This window comes from Saimiri boliviensis, chromosome 19 (assembly GCF_048565385.1).
Source record: "Saimiri boliviensis isolate mSaiBol1 chromosome 19, mSaiBol1.pri, whole genome shotgun sequence".
NCBI lineage: Eukaryota > Metazoa > Chordata > Mammalia > Primates > Cebidae > Saimiri > Saimiri boliviensis.
Window position 1 is genome coordinate 35,972,850 of NC_133467.1, and position 13,283 is coordinate 35,986,132.

Below are 13,283 nucleotides of genomic sequence, written 5' to 3' on the forward strand. Positions count from 1 at the left end.
ATTGAATCGGAATTTGCATTTCACAAGGTCACCTGGTGATTCATAGGCACCTTAGTTTGAGAAGCACTGTACTGATGGAACATACTTTGGGAAACGTTGTTTTAGGAGGATGGTGGTTAGGAGTGATTCAGAGAAGCTGCTGGTGGGATAGAAGGGAGATGTGACCTGCTAGAGATCCAGGGCTCCAGAACAAAATGCCAACTCCCTGGAGCAGCCGTCATCAGGCCTCAAGGGTAGGACTGAGGAGGCCACGTCCTCCCACCACCCTCGAGTTGCCTTTCGTGACTCTTCTCCCTCACAATGGGTCTTGGATATTCATTTTATTTATTTATTTATTTTTAAGACGGAGTCTCGCTGTCTTACCCAGGCTGGAGTGCAGTGGTTCAATCACTGCTCACTACAACCTCTGCCTCTGGGTTCAAGCAATTCTCCTGCCTCATCCTCCCCTGTAGCTGGGATTACAGGCATGCACCCCCACACCAGGCTAATTTTTGTATTTTTAGTAGAGGTGGGGTTTCACCATGTTGGCCAGGCTGAGGTCTCGAAATCCTGACCTCAAGTGATCCACCCACCTCAGCCTCCCAAAATTCTGGGATTACAGGCGTGAGCCACTGTACCCAACCCTGTATATCATTTTAATCTGATTTGACATGTGGGTCCAAATCTAGGTCAGAAACCTTGATTCTGCCCCTAAGTAGCTGTGAAACCGAGGATAAGTTACTTAACCTCTCTGGGCCACAGTTTCCTCATTTTAAAATGAGAATCACTTGAGATAGAATGAAGCTATGTTTACTTGAGATCGATTATTTTTATTATGTTGGGAAGTATGGTAAAGCATCCCCTGTAATTTACACAGCTCCTGGTAGTCACCCTTAATTTGTCAACACTCGCAATTATATCACCAGACCTTCCAGGTACCTGTATCCCAGCAGAGGTCTAACAAGACAAGTCTGGAGAGGAGTTAGTCTCAACACACCCCACATGGGTGCCTTGAACCACATCTCATCCCTGTTTTGAGACGTTCTGGTTGCAGACATTTCTTTCAGTGTTTTGGGCAGCAGACACACGGTCAAACTGAGAGGGCATTGTGCTGCCGCAAAGCGAGGGCCCTCCAGGACGCAGGTTCAGGCTCTGAGAGCCAGTGCGCTGCTGGAGGACCTTTCTCACACACAGAGCCCCAGGGGCACACTACGCTCCCCTATTCAGAACCTTGCCATGACTCAGCAGCTGACACTACAGTATCCACTCTGAGCGGGACCACAGTGCACGGGGCTTCATGAACCTTCGCCGGTAAGCAGACACTCTTCCCACAATGGAGAAAGCCTGGGCTTGGGTGCCGACCCCAAACCCCTCGTGGTACTCTTAGCTGAGCAACATGGTGCCCATCACTTCACCTCTCTGGACCTCAATTTTCACATGTGAAAGCCGGATACAGGACTTATTATTAGAGTCAGGCAAGGTCGTATATATGCACTATGTATTGCAATCCAGTGATGGTGAAAATGAATGATAACAGCATAGATCCTTTGATAACGTTTGGGAATTTTGGGCTGCCTTCTTATAATTAGAACGGCCCAACTTTGACCATACATTGGCCTATACTCTTCCTGTCTTCCTTTCTAACTGATGGAAGCCACGTTGTCTGTCAACAATCATAACTGAATTTGTGTAGCCCTTTAAGCTATTTGACGTCTTTCACGTCCTCGGACGATCTCTGGCGGGTATTTCAGATGCGCAAACAGGCCGAACAGGCAACAAAGTACCTGCAAGTGAGTTTCACAGTTTATTGAACCTATCATAAGAAGGGGTGACTCTATGTTCCCTGGGAAAAAAAAGCTTGTTTTAAAGAACGTAGTTTGCACAGTACTTAGATGATGCCTCTTATCTGATATTGCATGGCTGTCCATAGCTTCCAAGCCGAGAATCGTTACCCTGGCCCCCGGTGGGCCACTGGGTCTCTCGTGCTCTCTCTTTCTCTCTCTGCAGACATGGCTCACAGGCCCCAGCTGAGACCAAGGCACAGAGGAACAAGGAACAAATCGGAAATTCTCTGAATGTTCCCTTCTCTTGCGAAAAGGCCGTTTGATCAAAGACTTAGGTATAACATGAGGTGTATGGAAGCATGATGGATGCTCTCGTAGCTCCGCTGTGCTAGTTCTGTGTAAAATCCACATGCCATCCCAGCGTGCCCTCACGACAGATCTATGAGAGGTACCTTGACTGAGGGATGAGAGGCGGGTCCTGGAGGGGGCATCCGGGTGAAGCAACATGTCATCCACCGTGTGGATGTGTTTGAATTGGACATGAAGGCCCGTGGTAGCGTTGAGGAAACTGATAGAAAGTAACCGGCCCGAGGTCACAGAGCTATTAATAGTAAGCGTGGAGCCAGAATCTGAACTCGTTTCTGACTCTGAACTTCACGTGTGTGTCACCAGCCCAGGCTGAATCCTGCACATACAAGGAAATCATGGCCTCGACTCTCCTGGCAACTTGCCCGATCTGAGTCTCCAGGCCACTGAGACCAGCATGTGAATCCCAGTCTTGCTGTTGTGCCTGCCTCCGCCGCCTACGGTCTTCACTCTGTTACTGTGCTAGCCCCCGGGCTGCCTTCATATCCAATTCAAACACATCCATGTAGTGGATGGCGGGTCGAGTCACCAGATGCCCCCTCCAGGGCCAGGCTCTCATTCCCTCAGCGGGAATTGTGACCAAGGCCCTCTCTTCATATCAAGCCCCTTGCCTGGGGACAGCAGACTCCCAGGGGAATCTGTCAGGGTCCGAGTTCAAAGGTCCAGCCCCTTTTGCTTCCAGCAGGACACTCCAGGGTCCCTGAGGGATCACCTAAGGGTCCTGTTGCCACTGCACCTGGGAGCTTCCCCTATACCCCACAGGTATTGATCCAGAGGGCAGCCCCAATAAAACTCCCACGCCTAAATCTCAGCATCTCACAGACTCTTTCCCAGGAATCTGCCCTAATAATAATATTGTTTCCTAAAGAGGCAAAGCATTTCTCTTACAAAGACTAAGCAATATTTTTAGAATCAAGTTTAAATTATTATGGTCTTTCCCAGTGTCAAATACTAAGATTGGCAGAGACCTTGAGGCAGGCCTTATTCAGCCAGAGACTGACAGAGGCGAGAAGCAGGGGATGCTTTGGGGAACTGAAGCATCAGACCAGGGTAGTGTGGACAAGATGACCTTGATCTCTCTCAGCCTGATCTGATGATGATTCTATCACCTTAGGCATCAGAGAGGGTAAGTGACTTGCCCAGGGTCACACAGCATCATGACAGGTTCTAGAAAAATCCACAGCTGCTGATGCCCAGAGCCTGTTCACATTCCAGGTGGCTTTCATCAGCCGGGACTTATCTCTAGTATACACACATTTCTGAAGTTGCTATGGAAATCCCTCTACAGCAAGATGTATTTTAAAAGACGGTTCTCATATCTTGGGTTGGTTTTTATGTGACAACAAAGGTTTTCATATTTCTTCCTCCCAAGGAGAGAGAGTGTGTTCATAATTATGGAGAACAGCCGTGCCATGGGGAGGGCAGCGCCTGGTTGCTGGGAGGGCAGTGACAACAGCAGGCTTGTTTTCCTTGGGCCCTGGAGAGGCATTACATCATGGGTTCCGAGGCCTGACAGTTGTGGCACTCGGCATTCTCTGGGATTCTCCTGGCTGCCTGCCCACCTCCCACAGGCCTCTCAGGGAGGAACCTCCTGATTATACACTGTCAAGCGCCAAGCAGCCTTACTGGGAGAGACCATCTGAGGCCCGGGTCCTGACTGCGGCAGCAGGTTGGAGAAGCCAGCTTTCCTAGCGTGCCTTGAGCAGTGGTCTGCCCGCTCACCTCCATGTGTTCACCTCCTTGGCAGGAGCGATAAGGCCTCCCCTGACACTGATGAAGCGGGCTGAGCTTGCTGCCCAGAGCGATGCTTTGTAGATGACCTTCCTGGCCTCTTGAGCGGATTCCCTTCGGACCCTTTCGATCCTTCCCTTTGGTTCCTCCTGAGGCTCCAAATTCTGCAGCAGGCTGTCTCAGTGTCCCAGGCCTTCCAGCCTGTCAGCAGGGTTTTGATGGTGCTGGTTAACCTTTGCGGTACTGATATTTAATGAGAAATTTGATTCTGGAAACCTGGCTCCTAAGGAGGGAGAAAAACAATTTGTGGCCCGTTCTTTCTCTCGTGAAGAGAGCCGCCACTCCCATGGTAAGGAGATAAAAAGAGGCTTCCTTCCTGCACCCACTCTGTCGCTGCCTCAGTCACCCAGGTCTGCACTTGCCAGCAGCAGAGAGCAAGACCACAGTCCACAGTTGCCTCCTCCTCCTCCCTTCTCCTTCCCGACTTCCGACCCACTCCAAGAAGGGGGACTTCCACTCCAAGAAAACAGTAAGGAGATGGTCGTTTCAGGGGTGAAGCACTCTGCAAGGGGTTGATGGAAGCTTGCAAGCTAAACCCTGTAGGCCGAGCAGAGCCCAGCAGAGCCTGGGAACACTGGGGCCGGGCGCCGTGGTTTCTCATGGGCTGCTTGGTTTTGAATGGTAACCTCTGAAGCAGGGCATGTGCGCAGTGATCCACGAGACTACAAGAAATGATCAGGGCCGGGCGCGGTGGCTCAAGCCTGTAATCCCAGCACTTTGGGAGGCCAAGGCGGGTGGATCACGAGGTCGAGAGATGGAGACCATCCTGGTCAACATGGTGAAACCCCGTCTCTACTAAAAATACAAAAAATTAGCTGGGCATGGTGGTGCGTGCCTGTAATCCCAGCTACTTAGGAGGCTGAGGCAGGAGAATTGCCTGAGCCCAGGAGGCGGAGGTTGCGGTGAGCCGAGGTCGCGCCATTGCACTCCAGCCTGGGTAACAAGACCGAAACTCCACCTCAAAAAAAAAAAAAAAAGAAATGATCAGAACTTCTATTCATAGTTATTTTTATCTAAAAAAAAAAAAAAAAAAAAAGCCTGGCTATTGTTTAATAAATGGGCAGAGAGTAATACAGGTCTGTAATTTAGAATAAATGCGTGTATAATGGAGAAGGGCATGCTAAACAATTTTTAACTGGTAGGAGCCCATGATTTTAAAAGTTTGCAAATCACTGGTTTATGATATCAGAGGACTAGTTAGAGAGGATGGGAGGGTATCCTACCACCTGGGATGAAGCCTGCTAGACCCAGGAACCCTGCCCTCTAGCTGGAGAAGTGAGTAGTTAGCCTCTCATAGAGAAGGAGTAGCCTGTGGCAATCGCCTGCTGGTGCCAGGCAGAGAGACGGAAGGCTCAGGAGGGGAGGTGAGTGGGGGTGGGTGGTGGGGAGGCGACAGGTATCCTGCTGGAGGCCTTTGGAAAAAACCTCCAGCGTTAAGGAAGAGGAAAATAATCCTGAAGAGTCCTGGAAAATGCTTAATTATGAGAAACAAAAAGTAGCATTAGAAGAGTCTCGGACGGCCAGGCGCGGTGGCTCACACCTGTAATCCCAGCACTCTGCGAAGTCAAAGCAGGCGGATCACCTGAGGTCAGGAGTTTGAGACCAGCCTGGGAAACATAGTGAAACCCCATCTCAAAAAAAAAAAAAAAATTAGCTGGGAGTGGTATGCATCTGTAGTCCCAGTTACTCAGGAGGCTGAGATGGGGGGAATCACCTAGCCTGGGAGGTCAAGGCTGCAGTGAGCAGAGATTGTGCCACTGCACTCCAGCCTGGGCAACAGAGTGAGACCCTGTCTCAAAGAAAGGGAAAAGAAAGAAGAGCCTTGGGCATCTCTAATAGGGTGCAAGAAGATATGCTCCCTAGGATAGAGAGGAGTGGGCAGATGTGAAATGAAAATGTATCTGGTTCACATAGGCACAGAGTTCCAGAAAACTAAAATTGTTTTAGCAAAAAAAAAAAACAAAACAAAAAAAACCACATTGATGGCACTACTTTTTTTTTTTTTTTAGAGATGGAGTCTTGCTCTATTGCCCAGGCTGGAGTGCAATGGCGCCATCTCAGCTCACTGCAAACTCCTCTTTCCAGGTTCAAGCAATTCTCCTGCCTCAGCCTCCTGAGTAGCTGGGATTACAGGTGCCTGCCACCACACCCAGCTAATGTTTGTATTTTTAGTAGAGACAGGGTTTCACCATATTGGCCAGGCTAGTCTCAAATTCCTGACCTCATGATCCGCCTGCCTTAGCCTCCCAAAGTGCTTGGATTACAGGCGTGAGCCACTGCGCCCAGCCACGCACTACATTTTTTTACATATGGAATGTGGAGGCAAACTTAAAAAATTAAAAGTTATCTCAGAATGCAGAAGAGATAAGAGAAAGGATGAAGAAGACAGAATGGGAAGCTCTAGGATCCAGGTGAAATCTAAGAATTAGAGTTTATTTCAGAGGAAGAAACCATAATAATTTTGATAAAAGCGTAATCAGATATATAGACAAAGAAAACATTTTCAGAATTGGCTTAGGTAAGGGAATGTTGTGGGTAGGGATTATAGATCGGAGTAGGCAGATCAAAAAGGATTCCTCTTTTCCAGTTAGAATGTGGCGGACAGGGGAAGCCACCCCTTCCTATCCTGACACATTCTTTTTCTGGAATTTATTGAATCATAAGGTTAAACAATCCTAGAGGCACACAGGCATCCCAGAGCTGACTCTCCCTCAGGAACCCCAAGTTCAAAGAGTCATTAGAACACTTCCACAGCGTTTTAAGTGCGGATCCACCTTGTCATTTGAGTGAGGCAGCTGAAGAGGAATCAAAGTCATTCTTGGAGTTTTCTGGGCTCAGGAGGTAAACCACTTACACTTTTGTGGGGAACTCATTTGCCAGTTGACCAAAGGATGAATCACAATTAAGATCTTAATAATGAAATGATGTAAAGAAAGACGGGTAGTCATTGCTGAAACCGGGCAAACATGAAATCAAGACTAAATTTATGCATGGTTGCAAAACCCCTAATTCTAATGTCAAAGAAAAAGTCGGTTCTGGAAAGAGTAGATGTATGAAATTAAAGCAATAATTCAATAATAATTAGAGGGTTGCAAATCCTTAGATTAAAAATTTGAGAGGAGAAGGCTAGAAGGGATTAGTAAAAGCATGCCAGATTCATTGTCTTATGTAGAGGAGTATTTTACAATAAAGCCCTATTACTCAGTTTTAGCAATCAGAGAAATAGTTTTTTTTAAACCTGAAGGAACCACAGGTAAAAGTTTATAAGTATAACAAGAAGAATAACAATAGCATCAGCCATGTATCGTTTCATTTAATCTATGCGATAGCTGTATGTGATTGTATCTCCATTCTATATATGAGGATGTTGAGACACAGAGAGGCTGAGCAATGTGCCTCAGGCCACAGAGCCAGCAGACCTGAGACTCCAACACCAGCCTGAGAGCCTTTTCCTTACCCTGAAAACACGTACCACCCACACAACATCAGAGCCCACATAGCTAAGACAGAAAAAATAAAGGAAGCAGGAAGGAAGAATTTAAAAACTAAGGGTGAAAGAAGATCAGAGAAAAACCAACTTAAAAGTTTATAACAATCAATATAATTATGTTTACCTCCTTGTTAAAAGTAAATGTCTCTTAGATGAGATTTAAAAGCAAGTTTTAATTGCATGCAATTTACAAAAGAAGTACCTAGAACAGAAGGACACAAAAATAAATGAAGAGCAAAGATTTATTGGGTAAGTACAAATCAGATGGTAAATGAATAGAAATTCGCATTTTAAACCAAGTTGAATTCAAAACAGAAATCATTAAATTGTCCAAAAGAACCATTTAATATGAATAAAAGTGCTATATACAGTAAAACCATGAATTTTATACAAGAGATTGAGAATCTGAATTATTAAATGTTTTAATTAAGTGAGAAATATTACACTTTGTAGCCTAGAAACAAATAATGCATCTTCTTTTTAAGCATCCAGGGAACACTTTAAAAAATTGATCAACTTCTGGCCGGGCGCGGTGGCTCAAGCCTGTAATCCCAGCACTTTGGGAGGCCGAGGCGGGTGGATCACGAGGTCAAGAGATCGAGACCATCCTGGTCAACATGGTGAAACCCCATCTCTACTAATGGTGCAAAAAATTAGCTGGGCATGGTGGCGCGTGCCTGTAATCCCAGCTACTCCGGAGGCTGAGACAGGAGAATTGCCTGAACCCAGGAGGCGAAGGTTGTGGTGAGCCGAGATCGCGCCATTGCACTCCAGCCTGGGTAACAAGGGCGAAACTCCATCTCAAAAAAAAAATTGATCAACTTCTTGGTCACACATTTCAAAACATTAAAAAAATTGCTCAAGCTGTATTCTCTAACCATAAGCCCATAAAACTCCAATTAAAAGCAAACTTTTCAGTGGGACTTTTAAAGCAATCTCCTCAATTACAACAGAGAATTCAAAACTGCCATTAAAGACTATTAGAAAATTATGGCAATAACAACCCTATATATCAAAACTCAGGATGTGACTAAAGGTGTACTCAGATGAAAGATATTCTTAGTTTTTCAGGCATGGTGGTGTGCACTGATAGCCCCAGCTACTTGGGAGGTTGAGGTGGGAGGATCACTTGAGCCAGGAGTTCAAGCCAGTAGTGCACTATGATGGTGCCTGAGGATATCCACTGCCCTCAGCCCGGGTAACATAGTGAGACCCCATTTTTAATAATAAAAAAAGAAAAAATGAACAAGGAAAATAATTGAATCCATTAGCACAACAAAACAAAGCTGGATGTGGTGGCTTACACCTGTAACCCCAGCACTCTGGGAGGCTAAGGTGGGTGGATCATGAGGTCAGGAGTTCGAGACCAGCCTGGCCAATATGCTGAAACCCCATTTCTACTAAAAATACAAAAATTAGCTGGGCGTGGCAGTGTGCACCTGTAGTCTCAGCTACTCGGGAGGCTGAGCCAGAAGAATCACTTGAACCTGGGAGGTGGAGGTTGTAGTGAGCAGAGATCATACTACTGTGCTCCAGGCTGGATGACAGAGTGAGACACCATCTCAAAAAAAGAAAAAAAAAAAACAACCCAAAACCAAAAAAGAACAAAACAAACCTCAGCAGGGAAGATTAAGTTTATGAAAATGACGAAGTCAGGAATTAATGCATTTAAAAACCAGAACAGCCTAATTTATAAATCTAAAAGATAGCAACTTCTAAAATATAAATTAAATTGAAAAGAAAGAAAACACAAAATTAAATTTAGTGGAGAATAACTACAGATTCTGAGGATGTTTTAATAAAAAAGTAAGAATAGCTTAACTTTTTGGAAAGAGACCATTGAGGGACTTTCTCTACTAGATATTAAAGTGTATTATAAAACTAAGAGTAATTAAGTCCCTCTGGCATTACTGAAAAATCAATAATGACAGATCAATGAAACCTAATGGAAAACCCTGAAATAAACCCTACTGTGTAAGAACCCAATATACAAGAAAGAAAGCCAACTGGGAAGCAGTATATTATTCAATAAACGTTAGTGGAGAAATTGGAAGCTTGGATGAAAAATTAAATTGGAACCCTAGCTCTCACCAGCCACCAAAATAAATTCCAGGTGGATTAAAAAGTCAGATGTAAAAGAAGAAACCATGAACAAGCTCCAGAAAACAAAGTGAGTATTTAATCAATCCTGAGAGGAGGAAGAACCGTTAAGCATAAAATCTCAGAAGAAAAATGACGGAAAAAACTGGCGTGTTTGATTACATCATACACATAATTTTAGATTTCAGTCCTTCAAAAAATATGAACGTATTTATATGTTAATGCTAGAAAAAAATACTTGCAGCAAACATGACAAGGAGTAAATATCCCTATTATGCAAAGCAATCTTAGAAACCAGTCAGAAGAACTCATCTCCCAGTGAAAAAAATAGGCTAAAGATAAGACCAACTACAAAGGAAAAAATACGAAAAGCCAATAAAATAAAACACACAACACATATTAAGTTCCACTAATCAAAGAACTGCAAATTATAAGAACAAGGAAAATTACTTTTTCCCCTCTGGAATTGACAAAATTTTAAATAAATTCATGCTGGAGAGTCTTCTTATTGTTGGCGGTGGGGGGCGGGGTAGAGTGGTCTCACGTTGAGGGCAAGAAAGAAATTAGTACCACCTTTCTGGAAAACAATGTAACAATTTGTCACAGGAGCCTTGAGTTTGTAACTTTGATCCGGGAATTCTCTTTCTAGGAAGCTATTTTAATGGAATAATCAATTTACACCAAACTGCTTCTGCATGGGGCAGTTTATAATAGTAAAGAACGAGAAACCAAGTAAATATCTAGGATTTAAATGGTTAAACAAGTATGTCACAACCATTTATGATGGGTAGTTAGCAAGATTTTACAAAAATCCAATCAACTTTTTTTTTTTTTTGGACACAGAGTCTCACTATGACACCCAGGCTGGAGTGCGTTCTCGGCTCACGGCAGCCACCACCTCCTGGGTTCAAGCAATTCTCCTCCCTCAGCCTCCCAAGTAGATGAAATTACAGGCACCTGCCACAACACTTAGCTAAGTTTTTGTATTTTTAGTAGAGACAGGGTTTCTCCATTTTGGCCAGGCTGGTTTCGAACTCCTGACCTCAAGTGATCCTGCCTTCCTCAGCCTCTCCAAGTGCTGGGATTACAGGCATGAGCCACCCTGTCTGTCCTAAAAATCAACCTTTTGAAGATTACAATAAGGTAGGAAAATAGTCATGATGTAATACTTGAAAAAGAAGCATACAAAATAGCATTATGTAGGATGTTACCGATTTACAGATAGATGCAGAAATACTTGGAAAATACATAGAAACATTAAGTTGATTTCTCTGTGCTACATGTGATTTTTTATTATTTATGAGGCGGAGTCTCGCTCTGTCACCCGGGCTGGAGTGCGGTGGCGCGATCTCGGCTGGAGTAGCTGGTACTACAGGGGTGCGCCACCACGCCTGGATTAATTTTTGTACTTTGAGTAGAGACGGGGTTTCACCATGTTGGCCAGGCTTGTCTGCAACTCCTGGCGTCAAGTGATCCACTCTCCTCAGCCTCCGAAGGTGTACATGTGATTTTTATACTTGGAAAGGTTGATTTCTCATGAAGTTACATGCGATGTTTTTTCACTACTTTTTATTGTATTTTCAACAATGATAATGCATGTACATATATAATTTTTTTTTGTAATGGAAAGAGGTAGCATTGGTTTTTACACACCTGACAGAGCCCCTCATTTCCCGTAGAAACTCGTGTTTTACATCATCGCAGGGTGGAAAGTAAAGCTGAGTGGCTCCGTTTTTACATACAATTTTCTGCAACAAGCGCAATGAAAGTTCTTTCTTGAAGGGCTCTCTTCGGACCCAGCGGCCAGTGGCCTTGGTGGACGGGGCCGCGGGGCTCCTTGGCGGGGCCGAGTGCTCCTTCGCGGGTGGGTGCCTCCCTTGGAGCCCCCTCGCCCGGCCGCTTACCGGAGCGCCTGAGCCGGCGCGCGGGCAGGTGGAGCCCCGCAGGGGGCGCGGGTCGAGGCAGGCTCCACTGGCTCTTCAGCAGCCGCCGGGGTGTGCGGCCCCGCGGAGCTGCGGGGTGCGGTGGGGAGAGGCCGCGAGTCCGTGGGTGGCTCCGGGGTTGGGCGGGGAGGCCGGGGTGGGGGGCGTGGGGGGCCGGGCGGGGCCGACGCTCGCTCCGCCAGAGGGCGCAGAGCGGGCCGGGTGGGCGGTGTCCGCACCTGCGGGGACGAGCCGCTGGGGAGGAGCAGAGCGTTCAGGGTCCCTCCCGCAGTGGCGGCAGCCGGGAGCGGCTCCAGGGCTGCGCGGGCGACTCCAGGGCGGCTGCCCGGCCCTGGCTCCTGTCTCGAGTGGGATCCCATTCTGATTTCACGTGCGTGATTCGCGGTCTCCAGTCCCACTCTCTCTTTCTGTCATCTGGCATTCAGCCGTTCTTTCGTCTTGGTCATTGGCAGTATTTTTGTCCCGTTTGTCATTTAAACTGCTAACTTGTAGCTAGTTTTCCGTACTTTTATATTAAATAATTATATATTACTTAGCTATTGTAAGTAATGGATGATATCTCTTAGAAGGGATAATCAAGAAATGGGGTATTTATTAGCTCGGCATGGTGGCGCGTGCACCTGTAATCGCAGCTACTCAGGAGGCTGAGGCAGGAGAATCGATTGAACCCGGGAGGTGGAGGTTGCGGTGAGCCGAGATCGCGCTACTGCACTCCAGCCTGGGCAACAGAGTAAGACTCCGTGTCGAAAGAAAGAAAGAAAGAAAGAGAGGAGAGAGAGAGAGAGAGAGAGAGAGAGAGAGAGAGAGAGAGAGAGAGAGACACGAAGTTTGGGACTGTGGGTGCTAAGTGAAATCCATATTGCATTGAGAAACGATTCCATTTTTTTCAGTGAAGTCAACCCCCAATTTATTCCAAATTATTGGCTGTATCGCACCAAACCTGGGTTTCCCTCCACTCTCTCCTGCTGCGAAGTCACCAGTGTCTTTTGTCTCCAGGATTTTTGCCTTAGGGAGACCCAGTTAAATGCCAGGCTCCTTCTCCCAGTGGGGAGGACCATCCAACCTTTGTCACTAGAATGAATTCCTTCCCAAGTCTGCCAAAGATGGTACACAGCGACAGGTAGTGCCGTGCTAGGTGTGTAGGAGAGAAGTGACTTCCTTTCTTACAGTGGATGCCTAAGGGCGTGGGGCTTCATTCTCACCCCCTCCCCTACCAGCCTCTTTGGAGGGACTGAGGTAAGGAAAAGGAAGGGGTTTCTGTAAGTGACATCAGCCACATCTATTTGTGGGCTGACCTTAGTCAAGCAGGAAATCCATATTCTGTCAGCTTTTCCATCTTTCAACTTTGGGGTGGTTTTGTTTGCCCTTCATGATGCCATTGTGCCCTACCTTTCCGGTGCAGAAAGGACGGGCACCTCTGTCCTTTCTGCACAGGCCCCTTCGTGAGTTTGGTGGTCTAGGCTGGTTCTCAGGAGCAGGGCTCTTCACCCTGCTGTGTTTACCCACCCAGACTGGAGTAAAGCCCTGCATTCCTGGCTTGCACAGCGCAGCTGCTGGAAAGGTTTTTAAAAATGTGATTTTTGGCCAGGCATGGTGGCTCATGCCTGTACTCCCAGCACTTTGGGAGGCTGAGGCAGGCAGATCACCTGAGGTCAGGAGTTCGAGACAACCCTGGCCAACATGGCAAAATCCTGTCTCTACTAAAAATACCAAAATTAGCCAGGTATAGTGGCACACACCTGTAATCCCAGCTACTTGGGAGGCTGGGGCAGGAGAAGCGCTTGAACTTGGGAAGTAGAGGATGCAGTGAGCTGAGATCACCCCATTGCA

General features: G+C 46.4%; 1 protein-coding gene across 2 annotated transcripts in view; it reads left to right on the top strand.

Moving 5' to 3' along the window:
• Positions 1-13,283, top strand: part of KCNN3 (potassium calcium-activated channel subfamily N member 3) — a 182,828-nt gene that overhangs the window by 105,156 nt on the left and 64,389 nt on the right. The window lies entirely within an intron of this gene.